Below are 16,232 nucleotides of genomic sequence, written 5' to 3'. Positions count from 1 at the left end.
CTGACTGATTGCACTGTATGTGTGTTTTGGCCAAAATATGTAAATTGAGTGGACTGAAATGACACTAATGTGAAACAATAATTTTATGTGATGGTATGTGTACCTTATAGACATTCTTTATAATTGTTGTCTTAGTCTTCTACACATCTTTTGCATTTGTTTGTGCTAATGACTTGGACGTCTTTGAAATATTTTCTTGAGAAGGGTGTGTCAAGACTGATTTTATCCTCCCTGATCTACTCGGAAAATCTTCAGAGCCGACAATTGTAAAATTTAAACATGTTCAATATACAAGAACTATTTATGGTCGACACTGAGTTTGTCCCCGCAATGAATTCTGTGTGTGATGTGAAATGGAATAATAGCCAATTTAAACAAACTACTGGTTGTGTTGAGTATTTCCACAATGTGTTTCATAAGTAATTTACCACAAACAAAAATGCAAGAAGACAAGTTTGCAGTTAGCAAATGAGCTAACAGTTGGCTTTCTTCTACTTTTACCCCTACCACAGGAGCGTGCAGGGACTTTTGGAGGGGCAGGTGCTCAAAGCAACAAAAATGGGGCACATGATAACGTGCCTGCACTATCCACCAACTCGGGGTTCAAACCCATGTCACCACCGAGCCGCCGTGTGGGGATTGGGGGTGAATAGCTCAGAACATTTTAGAGGGTGTGGATGTAGATATGTGCATGCGTACGTTTGTGTGTGTGAAATTTTTAATTGAAATAATGGCTAAACAATAAATCACACATAATGAAACTGTTGTTTGTCTGCACTGCCAATCACCATAAAGACTTGTTGACATTTGTGTATGAAAAACCATTGATGAACAACAAATTTACATAAATAGAAATGCTTATGTCAAATGTACATGAAACTGACATTTTTAAATAACACAATAAGGATTTTCTTATAGTGCAAGTAGCATAAAAAATGTCTTACTTTACATTTAGCTTGATTCAGGTAAGAACAAATGCAGTTTATTATTTTTCTGCAGGTGTTAATGTTAATATTTTATTATTGGGACTGTACCCAACAATTACTGTAACTGCCACATCTCAGCAAGCTACATTGTTTGTTTTTGCTAAAACGCTGTGATAGTGTTTTTTCTTCTTCTCTTTTTTGGTTCTTTATTGTCCCCCTAATTTCTGAACACACTGCTACCTGTTCCTTATTAGGACCTTACCCCAAAACGAGCTGTTAGTTAAAATAAAAACAACGATCATGTAGCACTTTCCACATATATTTTGAAGTATATTTCAGCTATCATTGAGTACCTGCTACAAGTTGGAGTTTTCAGGAAGAGTTTATCAAAATTCTGAGCGAGATTTACAAATTCCGACATATTCTGTGTACCTTAAACACTTCAGTAGTAAGAGCAGAAGCTGTACACCCGACACAAGCTCCATGCTTTGTCCCAATGGAAGAGTAACGTTAGCTTTACCTGAGATTTTTGCTGAAAGTGGATGGGAAGGATCATGGTCTTTATAAAACGGAGGGGGACATCTTCCTGGCGTCCTCAGAGCCAACTGCGCCCAAATGTCAGACTTCCTCGTAGTTGCGAGGCTCATTGTCACATGTCATGTGTCACAACATTTCAATTGAAGCTAGGCTAGCACGCAAGCAGCATGCTCTGTGATCATGGCTACTAGATCTATCAAAATAAAGGCATTGGTTTTGCTTGAGTTTTCTGCATTCTATGGCCTTGGCTTTTGTTTACTGTGAGACCGCAGGTGTAGTGGCGCTCGACCTGGCAGAATGGGGCGCTCGTCTAGTAATATGACGTCATCCAAGGATAACGTAATAATAATTTGTTTTATGTAAATTATGTTGTTGAATTTTTGTTTTAAAAGGCAAAAAAACTACTTTCAAACTACAAACTAACTACAAACTATTTTTATATTAAATAAATAAATGGACAAAGGTGCACTTTGGGCATCAGTGTCAGTTGCTGGGTTTCTTATTTTGCTTATCGCAGCTGAAAAAGCTTATTCTTCATATTCTTTATTTCCCAGAGCCAATATAAAGTGATGCCTTTCATTACACTACTACCAATGACTTATTATTAATTATATAAGACAGCTTTAGCACCCGAAAAATAAATCTGTCTTTTCTCAGCCATCAATGGATCTTGAATGTGTTGAAACAGATATTTTACCATAATACTGACAATGACAAACCAATATTTGTGAATTTATGTTGATCTCAGGTTGAAATAATGTGTTGCCAGGTAAAATAAAATGGTTTCACAAAGCTCATGATATCATCAAAGCACAGAAATTACATTTACAGTATTTGACAAATACTTGTACTTCTGTAGATGTTTTCCTCAAGACCATTCCACAAAACCGCTCCACAGATTGAAATGCACATACTTTTGAGTTTTGTGCGAGCATAAAGTTGTTCAAATTTCAATTCCCCACTCAAATAATAACTCCCCCTCTGTAAATATTTTTTGTATGTTGCCGGGCAGCATTTTATTATTTGCCTTATACATTTTTCGTACAGTTTTAAAATCCACCAGATTCCTAAACTTTAGTGTGCATAATAAAAATAAAAATAAAGTTTATTGGTGTTTTCAAGGTATGCTTTTTTTTTTATTGCAGTGTGTATAATGACTGTATTGTGGTTTTGTAGGAATTACCCCAAATTTCTACACAGTAATTCAATTATGGTAATATTAATGAACAATAAAAAATATACATTGTTTTCTCATTTAATATGTGTCTGGCCCTAACATGTTTTATATGGGCTTTCTAGCAGATTTTGTTGTCAAGAATCAGACACAGATTTTTTTTTTCATAAACCCGTTCAATTTGAACGTTATTAATCCTCAGTATTATTTTAAAGCTTGTAAATTGTAACCATTGCATACAAAATAGAGATCCAAAAACCTGACATGATAGAGAAAAACTGAGTAAAATTTTGGATAACGCACCTAAAAATTTGTGAAATGCAGATATCAGACCTATCTCAACAAAAGTTTGGCTTCCCAGCATTATAATTACATTGATTTTCATCCAGCAAGCTATTGACTACAATTCTCACACTTTCAGAAAACATTGCTGTTGTTGTCATCAAAGCAGAAATCCCACAAATTTTAAAGAATATCTGTATACCCAAGATGTGTGTGCTTTTGACAACGTTTTCCGCTGATAATTTTCCAAATTTTTAAAACGTATTTTGCTCTTGGTGGCCCAGGTTTCCAAGAAAAACAGAATAAATGACAGAGTGGTTTTAATGTCCAGGAAAATAATCACATCATCACATCTCTCCTGTCTCTATGGCAATGCAACTGACAAAGGATAAACAGTAGACCTTCCCCCACTGTATTCTTACAGCTCAACCTGCTAACACCATTAGATTGGTGGAACTCTTTAGTCAGGTGACATGAAAGACGAAAGCCTGCAGTAGGCTGTTTGCCACACCAGTCATATTGTTTTCCAGCAGTGAGCCGTGTCTATAGCTAAAAGAAGAAGAAAAAAAAGAGGCAGAATTAGATGCAGTATGCGCTGCGAAAAATTAGAGTCCTTTTTTTTAATTAGTGTTTTTTAAATACAAACACTTTCAATATGAATCATGACTCACTCTTTAAAATTTACAATTTTAGTGCCAAGGAGCATGAATTGGAAGAAAAAGAGATGTTGGTTTAGTTATCACTCTAGTAGTCACTATTATATGAGTTACGACACTAAATTAACTAAACAAGCAGACTGCAGTGGAGAGAAAATTTGCATAATCTGCTCTTTTTCATCATTTACTATTTATATTTAGCTTTCTTGTACAAGTATGTTTTATTATTTAGTATAAGGACAATTTTTTAAAATACATATTTATATATATCTTCAATGTCAACTTAAAAAATATCAAAACACAATTGCCACAGTATTGTGGATTTTATGGGCAATGCAAAAACTACGGATAAATGAGAAAAGACACGGGCTTGCCTCGAAAGTGTAGGAAGATTCATAAGTAGCTCAATGATTTCATTTGGACATCACTAGCCTGCCTTCAGAGCAAGTTCTCATCAATTTTGTAAAGTACTTATTTATATCAAATTAATAGTAGGCTACATAGTGTATAATTTTAGTAGAGTCAATTCCCCCAGTAAGCATCTTCTATAGAAAAAAAAACAACGTTTCACCAAGGTTATATTCTCATCTCCTTTTACCAAATTAAAGGCTGTAAATCTTGAAGAAGTCATGTTTATAAGATGACTTTAGATTCTGCTGTGCTCTGTGCTTCTGCGTTTTATGAGTATAACTGCAAATCCTTGGATTGCTGACTAAGCTCCCTGCTTGAATGATGTCAACACACAGGAAGAATAAGAAAGATGTCATTCTTATAATGGCTATTTCAGACTAAAGCAGAAGGGAATGTCACTGAGGAGGATCATTTCCAGGTCCACCCTCAGGCTGCAACCCGGAGCGTGAGGTCTCTGATAAGAGACACATCCAGACCTCGGCTTGTTGTTTATCACATACACACTTCCTTCCATTTGCCTTTGTTTATCATAAACCCACGGTTGCTGGGTGATTGGGGCAAATAATAACAGACCGCTACTGTATCCCACAATGACAATGTGTTGTTTGTGAACCATGACAACCAGCTGTTTGAAGTGGGTTTCTATTTTTTTTTAACTCTTCCTGCCTCCACCATCAGCCATCAGGCCATCATTCCTGTATCGTGTTGGAAAGCGTGTTACGTGTGGAGAAAGACAAATGAGAGAGAATGAGGTACAGATAGAGAAATGGGCAGTTGAGGTCAATAAGGACCAGAACTGGACTATAAAATTGAAAAAAAACACTCTCAATGTCCATGAAGAAAAACTCCGTACTTTACAGCACATCCACCTCCTCATTCCAGACTTCACATAAGAACATTCTATTGTCCTGTAATTCTTGAGTGTACAGACAGGAGCCACTGATCTCAACCACTTCTCTGTAATTCAAGAGTTGTGTGAGCTACGCTTGACTCAAAATAAAAAGCACACTCTGATCGAGAAGAAGCTACTCAACAAGACTTTGGAAAACAAACAGGAGTGTGTCTCATCCTACGGGGTGTGCCCCAGAACTTTTTATCATTTTATGGAAGGGTTTTGTTGCTCCCGCGCCACAATAACAACAATGGGTGCAGGGGCGGATCTTTCTAGTGCCTCGATGATATAATAAAATGAAAGAAAATAAAATAAATGATGATGATACCAAAAACTAAAGGATCATTAATTTCATACAGACGCATCCAAAATCCGGTTATAAGACATTACATTCATGAGTGATCTGGCGTAGGTAATACTGTAACCCAATCATTTGATGCAAGTTTAGTGTGTGACTTTATAGACAGGAGATTTCAGCCTGCAACCTCAATATTAAGTGTGCACCAACTCTCTTAAATCACTTTTTTAGTGCCTGACAAAGTATTTTACAACTCACTGTGCAGCCACCATTAATATGGTAAACACCCAGCAGATATGCGTGACACGTTTTTACCGTCAACATGGTTATTGAAGAGACATCATTCCTTTAGATCTTAGTGGCTAACAATAATACCACAGCTACAATATCCGTGTCAGAGACTAATCAGAAAAGAAACTAATGATCATTTTTGTATCCATCATCAGAAATATTTTCATTCTGCTAGGACACTGCACTCACTCCCAGTTGGGTCACCTTAAAAGGCACAAAAATTCAATAATGAAAATAAAATATCTGTTTTTAGATTAGCAAGATAAATTGTACAGTATACAGTTATTGATTAGTAAAAATGATTCTTTAATCTCTGGCATCTCAAATGATAACATAATGTGGGTGCACAGAACAAAGCAAATAGACTCTTGTTAAGTAGGGATGGGTTGGTAACTAATACTAAATGTTATCACGTTAAGTTCATTAAATAATGCCTGTTATTTAATTTAGTTTATTATATGTAGATGTAACTATACTGTTAACCCGAATAAGTTAGCAAAACTCAAAAAAAGAGAAGTGATCGGTTGCCTCACTTTTTTTGAGTTGATCAACTCAAAAGTTCAAGTTTTGCAGAACTTGAATGGTTTGATTACACCATTTTACATTTTTTGGATACATAGTTACTTAGAAGCTTTCTGTTACCGCAACTCAATTATTCTCAGTTACTAACTTATAAATGTTATAAAACCACTGGATTAAGTTAACAGAAGTCCAAACCATAAGTACACTGTGTGTCCTCACGAGAATCCCGGGAATGCTGGAGCCTATCCCAGCTGTCTTCGGGAAGTAGGCGGGGTACACCCTGAACTGGTTGCCAGCCAATCGCAAGGCACACACAGACAACCTAGCGACAAGTCAGTGTTCAATTAACATACCATGCATATTTTTGGGAATGTGGGTGGAAACTGGAGTACCCCGAAAAAAAACATGCAGGAACGTAGAGAACGTGCAACCTCCAGCCAGGAAGGCCAGAGGGCCGGTTTCGATCTCACAACCTCTGGACTAGGAGGCAGAAATGTTAACCAAGTGGCCGCCATGCCGCCTGCTCTGGGCATATAATCTAACATAAATTAGTATTCATTTTTTTTAAACCAGATAGGAAACTGAGAACAAATGATCATTTACAATGTCAACTATAGGGCTAAAATAAAATTACAAATTAATAAGTAAAGTAAATTATGAAATATCAGCTAATTTATGTTTTTAAGTTACCCAAAAACTAGCATAGTTCAATTTAGTACAAATTACTCATAAAAGCATACAAAAATACACCAAATTAAAAAAGTTAAGTTAGTAGTTGTTTTCATACAACTTTGAGTATTGTGCACTTAATCTATTTGATTATTTTGAGCGTTCAGGTTTACAGTGTACCATGAAATAAAAGCTGTAATTTTGAATTTTTTTGTCTCATATTCATCTTTTGATCTGAAACCCAAATGTCTTCAGTTTACAACAAACAACAAAGGAATTGATACTTCTGGAGGGGATTGTATTATTATTATTAGTAGTATTAGTAGTAGTAGTAGTAGTAGTAGTAGTAGTAGTAGTAGTAGTGTTGTTGTTGTTATTATTATTAGTATTAGTAGTAGTAGTAGTAGTATGGGTGTAGTTTGCTTTGTTGTAAAACAGTATCATCACAAAGTATGTAATTGTATTGTAACCGTCTTGGTGTTCTTTTCTACACCACTGTAATTGATAATCATGTAATTATAATACCACTTAAATATCCATGTGTAGCCAATATGTTTTTGAAGTTATGCAGGCTTTTTAATACATACCTTTTTTTCTTTTTCAATAATTTATTCTTGGTGAAAACTAATGATTGTTTTAAGTATCAGCGTCTCCTTAGAGACTCATGTAATTATCTGAAGTAGAGCAGACTCTTGTGGCAAAACATGGAAACACGCATGTTTGGAAAAGTGGGCCAAAGTGTTGACCTTACAAATTAAACAAACAACACGCAACTGCAATATTATTGCCAAGTGCTACATATTTTTAAATGGATTGGATGGCATTGCATATTTATATCTGGTTGAGACATATTTTCTGCACAAGTTACTAATTTCAAAGGGTGTTGTTTATATCTCTTTGTACATGTTGAATTTAAATGTGTATACTATGCAAAAGTTTCCAAAACAAAAGGCTTAATCTTTACCCCCTTTACAAATCATTCAGAAACACAAAAAAAGTGTGCTTGAAAAAAAATCTGCTATTGGATCAAACTGAGATATTTCCAAGTGCTGAAGATATTTGCCAGAAATAGCAGTACTACATGCTCTCGAGGAACAAAACGGAATTCCCTGACAGCGCTGCTGATGTATTTCCCTCTCTAATTTGCATTTACAGAATTGTTACGTCATGCTCTTCTTACGCATAAACTGTCAGCAGTGCAACATGCTGCAGAGTCATTTTGGTGCCTTTACATGCACTTTTTATGCACTCTGTTCTCTTCCCCTCAGCAATAAAAGGCCATTTGTCACAAGGTTGTCCAAGCACAACTCCATATAAAAAGTAGTAGCTTAAGTTGCATGAATGAACAACGAGTCCTGCTCATAGAAAATGAGACCAATCTAACTATTGACTCTTTGAAATGTATTGATATTTTCACTAAAGAGACCACAAAGACTTATTTTTTCAAATAGCCATGGGTGAACACTGAGTTTTCCGCTAACGTTAATTAAAGGTCATGTTTAATCAGCAACATGCAGCAATGAAAACGTTCTCATGAGCACTATCCAAGATTTTTATGTTGTTTGACTCTCCCCCTCTCCCTCTAGAGGGAGTCAGAGACTATAAATCTATAAAACGGCCTTCAAGGGAACATGAGCTGAATCCTAAATAGCCTTGGATAGTAAAGAATCTGGAATCCATGCCTTGACTTTTATTCACCCATAAAAACATTCACTGATCAAAGCTATCAAGAAAAAAACCATTATACAATGGCACATCACTGTTGATATTTTCTCTCTTTCTCCCATCTGTTACGCAACATCAAATTGCCAATAAGAGTAGGAAAGCGCAAACAAGAGTTTACAATCCCAGCTAGTGAGAAATTAAGGTAGCATATCTAATAGCTTTGATTTCATTATTTCAACTTTTATTCTCTTCTGTCTTAGTGGGCTGACTGTTTGGTCTCTCCGCCCTCCTTTTATCAGTAAAGCGCCATACGGTATACTGATTCTACCCACAACTTTCCATTTATTCAATTCAACCTGCTTTGCTGTTAATCGAAGTAATCACTCTTTCTTAAACAGGCCTAATCTATGTTGTGACAGCCAACAGTGACACAAACTTGTCCAGAGGGGCAGAAATCGATCACAAGTGAGACTCCAGGCGCAAGAGAAGCACATGGAGGTAGAATAAGTGTAACTCCTACATATAGCTAAGGCTTGTTCCACAAGGCAGACACCATGAGTGACATAAAGCTACCGCCCACCTTGAGTGAAATAAAGCTGAGTCCAATTGTTCAGCAACCTCATGTGGCAATACGAAAACACGTTTTACATGCTGTTTTATGAATTTGTCCGATTTAGCAAGGAAAGAGGAATGTCAACCAGGCAGCATATTTCAGACGGATCTAGTTTAATAATCTGAAATATGAATTCCTGCTCGGGAGCAAATATTTATTTTACGAAAACAGCTTCAATCACGTTGTACTACACTTAAACTTATCAAGACTGAACAGATTGATTTGGTTACACAAAATACTTTTCCATGTGCTTTTTTATTTGTTTGCCTAGCCGTCACCCCAGCAGGGTGTTGTCAACACAGTCCACCTTTTGGGTCAAAGAGGTTATGTTTGCGTTCCTTACATATGGCATCTTACTTCCTCAATCATTAGGACGGCAATGATAAATGATAAAAACAGAGCACTTTTACGTCTATATTACCTTTCATTAGAATGTAATGTATTTGCACTGTATTATAAATCCAACCCAATATTAATTGATGTTTTTACCTACGATCATTCCAATGGCACGCATTGCTCACTTAATAATAATGACATGCTTGTTCAAGTATTTTATCATTTTAGGTTAGTTGCTTTATACGTGCTATTTTAGATTCACTTTTTCAAAGCAGCCATTTTGTCACAATAGTGGCTAATATGGAGTTACAGTATTTGTGTCTATATTTAACATCCATCCATTATAGATAACCACTTCTCCTCATTAGGGTTGCATGTGACCTATTCCAGCTGACAGTGAGCAAGAGGTGTGGTACACCTTGGTCTTTTGGGAAAGTTCTATGGTTGGTGTCACAATACATTTCAAACTTTGACTACAAATTGTTCCTTTCATGTTGGGCAGACCATCATCCAACACATTTACAACAAGATGTCAAGCAGTGACTTTTGCAAGAAGAGGTGAGACAACTTGTGACTGCTTCACAATGACAACGCACCGGCTCAAAATGCCCCAAATGTTCCTTGCCAAACATCGCAGTGCTGGAACAACCTCCTTAGTCAACTGACTTGGCTCCCTCTTGCCCCCCCCCACACACACACTTTTTGTCCCCTTTTGTTTCCAGAGCTAAAGGGGTTATCAGTTCGACCCATTTTGAAGATGGAGAAGATAAAGCTGTGAGAGAGCAGCAGAAGAATCTCATAAAAGCATCTTTTTTTTTAATCTCCCACAAACGATCAAAATATTAAATCTTACATTTGTGATAAAGAAATGTACCAGATTGGAGATAAATTTAACTCATTCACTGCCATTGACGGCTATAGACGTCAAAAATTCATTTTAACTATTTGGATTAGTTTAACAAATTAATTAATTAGTCTTTTCCCACTTTTGTTGACAAGAGTATGCAAACCTAGAATTTTTTTTATTGTACATTTAGAACAGATCTAAAAAAATTGTGACTAATTGTGAGTTAACTAGTAAAGTCATGCGATTAATTACGATTAACGACGCCCCTAATTTTTAAAAAATAATAATTTTTTAATCGCGTCAGGCATCGTAATTAATTGCATGACTTAAATAGTTAACTCACGATTAATCACAAATTTTATATCTGTTCTAAATGTACAGTAAAAAAATCCTAGGTTTTCATACTCTTGTTAACAAAAGTGGAAAAAAAATTACTAATAGAAATAGTTAAAATTAATTTTTGACATCTATAGCCATCAATGGCAGTGAATGAGTTAAAAATAACTAGTCAAAAAATTGATTTAGAAAGAAAACGGAAAACTGGGCATGTTCAAATAGATATTTTCATTTTATAGTGACAGATTGGGCAATTTTTACATTATTATACATACCCGAACCTCGATGAACCAGGATAGCAACTGATATGTAAATAGACACGTTTTTACCTCTTATGTCTGTGTCTATGGTCCTTCTGGCACTGCTCAACAAATCCAACCTGTCTGCATACAGTATACTTCTGTATTTAGCAAATCATACTTTAGTGCCTGATCTCCTTCTGCTCTCAGCGCAATTTATTGCGATAGCCGCTTGGTTTGACATCTACAGACGGCAAGAGTAACAAAAGAATACGTATGGCACATGGCACATGCCAAAGATTCATTCCGGTGTTATCTGATGAGAGCAAGCAGTTCATGCTGCTCACCCTTTAAGGTTCCAGCTGTGACATTATTGCTGAAATGTTAGGACATGAAACCACCATCTCAAATTCTTCCTGACCGCCTAACCCTTGGAGAGCCGGCAGACACAGTTGTAGCGATATGTATGACATTGTGCCATTTTATCTGTAAAAATCATCAATGCATTAAATACAAAAAAATAAAATAAAATGTTAACAAGCATGCTTTAAAACGCTACAGTCATTTAAACACGAGAACTGGCACAACACACTAAGCGCACTTGAGTCAATAAGTCATTTAACAGGAATGGTAAAGTAGAACAATTCACTGATTTATTTAATAGGGGCTTTGTCATTCAGGTCAGGAGGTGAAATCCAGGAGATTGGACACTGATTCTTTAATCAAGCGGCAGGATACTACACGCTCTCCTGATTTCTCACACATGCTAGAAACCCCCATGTGCATCAGAATGACAATCGTTCACTCTTCAGCTGGTTATTACCATCACTCGCCAACGTGTTCTTACTGCCACAACAAGACAACCAAATGCATGCTTCGTCTTCCTCCATGAGTATGAGAGTAATGCAGCATTGAGTGACATCTCAATTTTCATTAGCAAGCTTTAATTGATTGGTCATTAAGCTTCAGTTTGAGAACATTGGCAAAGACAGGGCACTGAAATTGCACTGAATAGAGGAAAAAAATGGGAAAGTTTCTGTTGGCTATATGCCAAGCTCATGTCCCTGCAAGGCAAAATAGTTTGATTCGTTGTGTAGGGCTGCCTGCCCATTCTGCTCAGTGGCTCAGACTTGAGCTTCTACCTAGATAACAGCAGACAGGAGGCTGGTTTTACGATCGCATCAAGCGCTGCATTGAGAATTCAACAACTGCACAATAAACTTTGAAAATTGTGAATGTATTTCTCTGCCAATTTCGAACAATGTAGTTTTCAGTATTTGCTGAGATGAAAAGAGATACCACATAATTAACTAATTGAAGGGTACACAGTGGCGTGTAGTCTGCAGCCATCTGACAATGGAAAAGAGTCAAGGGGCGAGTCTTATACTATTCTTAAACATTGCCGTGCATTGTGTTCTAATTAATCACCTGTGAAAACAGACACTCGCCCTTCAAGGTTGTCCTTATCTTATATCAGTTGGGCCTCTGTCTAGGAATTCAGTACCACCCTCCCTAGTTTAGACTGATAATTTATGTACATGGGGATGGAACATGAATTTAAAGGCTGCAGACGTACAGATCACTCAGAGGTCACAGTATACACCAGCCAAACCAACTACAGCAAATGTGAATCGAAAATAAATGTTTAAATTCATACTGCATGGCATAAACACAAAGGAATGATTATGCGATTTCATGAATTTTCCATTTTAGGGTTGAGCTAGACCAGGTGTGTCAAAATCAATCACAAGGGAGGGACAAAACATAAAACACACCCGAAAGTCACAGGCCAAGAGACTAAAATGAAACATTGGTTCACATAAATGTGAATAAAAACAGACAGGATGCAATATTAGTCCAAAATATGTCACCTTAAAACTGAATTAAACTAAAATACATGGGAGCCGAGAGACACGAGTGACCCAACTTAGGTTTTTCGAAGTATGATCCCTCTTCTGACTGATGTTTTTGTTTTGACTTGTGAGCAGCAATTTCATATAAGAGTAGTGTATCCTAGCCCTAACTCAACTTAAAACAATCAGCAGTTTTGCCAGATAGAACACTTCTTCAAAAAGAGGCTTCAAGCTGTTAATTGCCACCACCTGTTAAAGTTTTTTTCTTTCTTCTAAGCATAAAACAAAACGAATTACAACACTGTCTGTTTATTACAACCACATAACTTTGTCCACTAGCCTAGCTTAGCATTCAACATATTGGGTCATGTCATAGATGGGTTGAAGAATTGCATTATTGTGGTGGTGTTAACATGCTTTAAGCAATGTTTGTAAAATGGATGGATGGATGGTTGGTTGGTTGGATGGATGGATAGATGGTTGGTTGGATGGATGGACAGTGCAGCAAAACATGTAGACAGACAATGTAATAATACAGCGACAGGCATTTTTTCTTTATCTTCTGCGACAATCAACTAATATAACTCTAGCTTACTTATTCGTTTGTGCATACACGCCCGTTATACTGCCCCCCAGTGACCAAGTTGTGCACACAGGAAGGCACTGCAAAGACTTAAACATGACGCACAAATTGTTTAATTCTTTACTTTCTATTTAATCAGCATTGGAACGACAAGGGTTGACAAATATAGTTATCTTTTCCTTAGTCAAAATACATTACAAAAAAATAAATTTTCACTCATTTTGCAAGAGGCGCACACACTTTGTATGCCAGTTTTAAAGAGAATGAGAGCAGCCGCTTCGGTTGGCTGAGAAGCAGGTCGGCTTTGTTCATGCTCACAACGGCAAAACCGCACATTTCTATCTGTGCCAAGCAGCGTGCCACTGCGAAAATACTAAAACAAGTTCTAGCCTGCCTATACGCCAATTTTGCACTGGGCACGAATATAGAGCACTTGGTGCTCCAGCATACTTGCCAGTAGGGTACAAACACTAGCTGCTATTCCATTACAGTTTTTCACAAAAATAAAAGCGATATTGTACTATGTTGATAAAGTGCAATTACGACTTGTAGGTGTTTCCCTTGAAGAGCGTTTCGCTTCTGAGGCACAATTCTCGTAATGTCCCGTCTCGTGAGATCTTGTGTAGTTCTGTAGGAGGTGCTCATGATGTTTACGGAAGACGGAAATTATTAGGATTACTTTCAAACTATCTCTCTCCCCTCATCGAGCGGGCTCAGGCCATTGGTGTTAGTATCCATGTTATGGTTACGGAAGGATAAAACGGATTTCAACGACGACGTGCACCGTATGTTGCTTGATTGCTCGTTGCCCGTTTGGAACGGCCATTTCTCATTCAACGATATGGAGCGTGCACGGAACGGCGGCCTAGGCTCTATAGCTAAATCGCTTTGTGCTTAAAAAGACTTGTTATCCCCTCGGGAGGCAGTTCAGACAAGAAATGTCCCCGTACTTTCTATTTCCTTTACTCCATGACCGGGCGGGGGTCACATGATGTTTTGTGGAAAACACTACTTGATTTTTATATTTTTATGCAAGATCGTGAGTGATCGGCGGTAACAATGAATACACAGAGACTGATATACTGTGCTAGAATAATTGTGCCTTTTATTCCCCGCAAACAGCAATCAACACCTGTACTGTGCTAGAATAATTGTACCTTTTATTCCCCGCAAACAGCAATAAACACACCTCACTTTGCTAGAATAATTGTGCCTTTTATTCCCCGCAAACAGCAATCAACACCTGTTCTGTGCTAGAATAATTGTACCTTTTATTCCCCGCAAACAGCAATCAACACACTTCAACTTTAAGCAGCATAATATGATCATCATCAGCGCTAACCTTGACACTAGACCGTGGAGCGGACGATCCGGGTAGAACGAGCTGCAAAACGGCTGGGCAATCGTACGTATTCCACAGCTGACTCTGCCCGGACCGTGTGCCGCTCCGTCTTTTATTCATTAACAAAAAGTTGTGAGCGTGAGAAACCGGGCTGGCCAAGCCCTGTCCCAGGCACCCTCGAAAACATGTTTGCGAAGCAGGGAGGACTGTACAGTAGTATAAACAAGGCATTCACTCCCAGGCTGATTCCGCCCTTTATTTACAAACTGTTGGGCACCTGGATTCGTACAACAGTTCAGGACAACAACATATCCTTATATAAGAGGTTACATGAGGACATATCAAACCATGGTTATTTTCCCTTCACATGACTACAGGAAATGCGCAAAAAGTGTTTCCATTACATTTTTGCGAAATACTTCTTTTTCGACATGTCTCAAAAACCAACTCATGAGAGTGCAAAAACCTTTTTTTGCAATATTTGAGTTTTTTTCCGAAAATCCTGTGTTTCCATTACCAGCTTGCACAAAACTGAGACTAATGGAAACGCACCCACTAACCGGTTACTTTTTTGGTTTTGGTTTTTAGCGATCCTGTCTTAATTTTTAGAGCCTGCATTCAAACTTGCAAAAGAGATGCAAAAGCACTTCGTACACAGTGAAACAAATTTTTCAACAACCATAAAAACTTCAAGACGATGAATTCCTCCCGATAGATCCCCCCTGTCCTTAATCCCAGAGCATGAGTAATTGTCAAGCCCTGTGAAATAATTGTAGCTTTCAACGCTAATGGGAAACTTGCACATTCATTATTCAGTCCTGAAGATAAAGTGCTGCAAAGTGTCAGGGGACTTATGACTTATTGCTGTGTGTGAACTAACCTTAGACTATAAAGGAAGCCACACAGGTCCAGTGCACTCTCTCTTCCTCTGTCCTGACCCCCAATATGTCTTATGTCCCCTCTTCTGGCCATCTGCGCAGGCCGAGCGGCACCACGCAGAGAACCCGAGACCGCATCACAGCTGTGGCGCACTCAGACGGCTGCTGATGGGTCCACTGCGTCTTTGCAGACAGAATGACAGACGGCCTGGGTTCTCTTGTGTCACTGCAGCGCTTGACCACGACTAGTGGAGAAAGGCCAGCCCGGTGTTACGGCCCTCTGGGGAGCGCTGTGGGTTTTTATGAGGAAGCATGGGGGAGGAATGCGGCAGGAGGGACGGTTGCTCCGAGGTTTGCTGACCTGCAAGATAACACATGGCAAGAAACAGATCGCTTTGATATGTGAACATGCCCGCACTTGCACTGAGGGAAGGAGACACCAGAATCTGGGCTGCTTCTGCACGCTGATCCCGTCCATACATGAATACTCCGAAAAGCCAACACACATCCGACGGAATTCCAGCAATGTACTTAAGCCTCATTCATTTCCCGTGTCTAGACCCCAGGAGACTGTTGCTGTTATTTAGCTACTTATTTAGTTCCACAGTGAAAGGAAAGCAACTGAGCCAACGTGCAGCAGGATTTTGGACGGCAGACACACAAAAAGCATGTCATGTGCTCAGATACAATGTGCATGGCTTCAAGTATTTTAGTGACCTTGTCTGTGCCAGTTATTTAGATCGTCTTTTAAAGAGCCTTGCTATCTACTTATCTGGGACACATTGCAGACTAATTTGGTTGAAACGGCTCCCTACATCAGATTGTTTTCTATGCCTGTAGTTATTATTATCCAGGATCACATGTGAGCTAGAGACTACCTCA

The 16,232-nt window shown here is 38.1% G+C and overlaps 1 protein-coding gene across 1 annotated transcript in view; it reads right to left on the bottom strand.

Annotated features, from left to right (window-relative positions):
- Window positions 1–15,399, bottom strand: part of pamr1b (peptidase domain containing associated with muscle regeneration 1b) — a 45,897-nt gene extending 30,498 nt beyond the window's left edge. The window contains exon 1 of the mRNA XM_077569283.1: window positions 15,353–15,399. The gene's annotated coding sequence lies outside the window, so the exon portion shown is untranslated. The remainder of the gene's footprint in view (window positions 1–15,352) is intronic.
- Between the last annotated feature and the right edge of the window lie 833 nt (window positions 15,400–16,232).

This window comes from Vanacampus margaritifer, chromosome 6, assembly GCF_051991255.1.
Source record: "Vanacampus margaritifer isolate UIUO_Vmar chromosome 6, RoL_Vmar_1.0, whole genome shotgun sequence".
Taxonomy (NCBI): Eukaryota; Metazoa; Chordata; class Actinopteri; order Syngnathiformes; family Syngnathidae; genus Vanacampus; species Vanacampus margaritifer.
The sequence above is the reverse complement of the archived record's forward strand: the minus strand, read 5'-3'. Positions and strand labels throughout refer to the sequence as shown.